The sequence below is a fragment of the Abramis brama genome (assembly GCF_963993115.1).
Source record: "Abramis brama genome assembly, chromosome: 1".
Classification (NCBI taxonomy): domain Eukaryota; kingdom Metazoa; phylum Chordata; class Actinopteri; order Cypriniformes; family Leuciscidae; genus Abramis; species Abramis brama.
In genome coordinates this window covers 77,350,480-77,353,892 of record NC_139963.1, presented here as the reverse complement: position 1 = coordinate 77,353,892, position 3,413 = coordinate 77,350,480, and the positions used below count along the sequence as shown (strand labels likewise).

Genomic DNA, 3,413 nt, shown 5'->3' with positions numbered 1-3,413 from the left:
CTTCAAACTTTATGTGTATAATGTAGACACATGGCAGATGTAGATCTGTGAAAGGATTATTGATATCTTAGATACTGTTGCATTGGCAACGCATCAAACTTCAATATTCTTTTCAAGTAATATTTTCTGTCTTTTTATATATATATATATATATATATATATATATATATATACAGTGCAATGCATAAGTGAATACACCCATGCTAAAGTTGACTAAAAAGAGGAATAAAAAATCATATTTTGGAAATTGAACTTAATGCCTTAATTTAAAAAATTAGGAAAAATCCAACCTTTAAGGACACCAATTTTCTTTGTGAATGAATAATGTATCGTAAATAAATAAATGTTCTTCCTTAAAATACATGGTGCATAAGTGAGTACACCCCTATGTTAAATTCCCATAGAGGCAGGCAGATTTTTATTTTTAAGTATTTTTTATTTTTTTTATTTTTTAGGATACTATGCATCCTGATAAAGTTCCCTTGGCCTTTGGAATTAAAATAGCCCCACATCATCACATAGCCTTCACCATACCTAGAGATTGGCATGGGGTACTTTCCATAAGATCATCTCTCAATGCAAATCAAACTAGCTTTTAGGCTAACTAAAATAAAATCATGCCAATCTCTAGGTATGGTGAAGGCCATGTGATGATGTGGGGCTATTTTAATTCCAAAGGCCAAGGGAACTTTATCAGGATGCATAGTATCCTAAAAAAAAATAAAAAAATAAAAAATCTGCCTGCCTCTATGGGAATTTAACATAGGGGTATACTAACTTATGCACCATGTATTTTAAGGAAGAACATTTATTTATTTACGATACATTATTCATTCACAAAGAAAATTGGTGTCCTTAAAGGTTGGATTTTTCCTAATTTTTTAAATTAAGGCATTAAGTTCAATTTCCAAAATATGATTTTTTATTCCTCTTTTTAGTCAACTTTAGCATGGGTGTATTCACTTATGCATTGCACTGTATATATATATATATATAGCTGCGAGCAGCGATGAAGGGCCAAAGCCGGCGGCACCGCCACCCTGGTGCCTTTAGCTAACTAAAGGCACCGGGGTCGCGGTGCCACCGGCTTGGGCCCGTAATCGCTGCTCGCAGCTATATTTTTCTTTTAAATTACATATATATATCTGCATTTATGTCAAAACCTAGAGACTTTCAAACATCAAAATATCATTTATAAATATCATGTATTCCTGTCAAAATGACATAAACATCTTTTCCTATTCTATTTTGCCTGGAAACGCTTCCAACACACTTGTGTGTCGTGTGAAAAATAGGTGTTGGTTCTGTTTCTAGCATGCACATGCACGCGTTTTCTTCCGCACCTGAGACGTGCGTCTCACGCAGGCAGTGTGCAAGCTCTAACCTGTTAACATGGAAGCCGAAATAAAAACGGACACGCCACGCAGCCAGTGTGTAGCCGGCCTAACACGTCAACCCAATTTTCATTTTCAACCAAAATTTGACGTCTAAACGATGAAGTTCATGTCCAATAACATTTCTAGCTGGGGTGACCTCACATTGTGGCCATTCTATGAGCACACAGTGAGTGCACTGTGAGGTTACACTTGTGACTCACATTGTTATCATATGCAGAGATCACTGGATGTTAATGAAAAAAAATCTGGCCTTTTATTTGTAAAAAACAAAACAAAAAACAACATTTTAATCTAAACTTGGTGTCACTTTTTCTTCAGGCTGATCAGAGTTTTTTCTCTGTTTTCTGAGAAGAAGAAAATAAAACAATGAACAATCCTCTGTAAGTTTTTGCTATTGTAAATATTGCTGCAGATTGGCTCTAAACTCATCAGTATTTTATTCTAATATCGTCGGCATCTCTATTTCCTCTGGGTGCTTCGAGTCCTTCCTCCCTGCAAAATAAAAGCATTGACTGACCTTTCGTATGTGTTTTTATCATGATTGCAGATTGTTCCAGATCAGATGAGTGTGAATCATCAGATTGTGTGCGGCTCAAAACTCACCAGCTCTTCTTGCACAGATGATCTGAAGAAGAATCACAGTAGGAGCAGCAAACACTGCGATCTCAACAATACTCACAATCACTGCAGGAAACATGAGAGGAAGAAGAGAAACTGTACATGACTGAAGTCAAGGGTATTCAACTATCAACAGTTATTGATGAAGCATTTACAGACTGACTGATAGTTTAATGTTATAAAGCTGTCAGTATAAATGAACGTGTCGTACCTCTGTATAATGATCCAGCAGTCACACAGACTTCAGTTTCTGATGCTGGATCAGCTGGATCTGTGGATCACGTCTGTTAGTTCAGTTCAACACATAATGCCACATATACACAACATCATCATCACATAATACTGGAGCTTCACATCACAGAAATGATGAATATGTGCACGAGTCTGTCATCTATTATCTTCTTACTTCACTCTCAAGCTGTCAGGAGGAGAATGGCAGTAGTTGAGAAGAGACTGTACTGTATTACTGTATTACTGTATAAATGTGTTACTGTATAATTTATTCCTGGTTTATGTGAGAGTGAAACACAGTTGAGCTTCTGCAAATAAACCTTCAGCTTGAATGAAGGACATAAGCCTTATAATTCCTAAAGCCGACCTCCTACATGGGTCATACTAGGCTTTAACACACTCGTCTGATTTATGCAATATATCATGTATGACCCATGTAGGAGGCCAATATTGGGAATTATAAGGATTGTTATGCAGTTTATGACTTTGACCACTAATATTTTACAACTCCAAAACGTATGAAGCCATCAGAAAGAGTAGAGCCAATCTGTGGAAGTTTTCACAAATCTGTCAGAAAAGAGTGTTTTCTCACCTGAATACTTGACAGTGTATCTGACTGAGGTCTCGAGATGATTTCCACGAGTAAGCTGACATCTCCACTCTCTGTTGTCATCTTCATTCTGGAGTGTTGTAGTCAGAGTGATGATACAGCGATATCGATCTGATGATGATAATATCTGATATCTGGAGTCTGTCTTCAGATCAACACCAGCCTGATTCACCCACAACAGCTCAACTCCCATACGGACCCAATAATCACAGGAGAATCCAGTATGTGAATACAACTGACAGGAGAGAGTCACAGAGCGGCCTGGACTGATCTCAGTCTGTGAGGATGAAGATGAAGATGATGATGATGATGATGATGATGAAGACACTGAAACTGAACACAAGACACAAATTACAGACTCTTCAATCATCATCTGAGTTTAAAGGGAGAATCTGCCCTTTTTAAATTGACCACATAATCATAAACTTACCATGAAGAACACGCAGATAAGCATCAGCATGAAAAACATAATAATTAGCATCAGGTCCTTGTTGTTCTCCATTCACATATTGTCTGCAGATGTATGATCCATAATCTTCTACTGTGACGTTCTTAAT

At 37.0% G+C, this 3,413-nt stretch overlaps 1 long non-coding RNA gene across 1 annotated transcript; it reads right to left on the bottom strand.

The window, feature by feature from the left end:
• Positions 1-1,151: 1,151 nt before the first annotated feature.
• LOC311098328 lies at positions 1,152-2,949 on the bottom strand. The gene is made up of 4 exons (XR_014609459.1): positions 2,839-2,949; positions 2,227-2,286; positions 2,001-2,081; positions 1,152-1,889 (listed from the first exon to the last, which is right to left on the bottom strand). It is a non-coding gene; the product is annotated as an uncharacterized lncRNA (long non-coding RNA).
• Between the last annotated feature and the right edge of the window lie 464 nt (positions 2,950-3,413).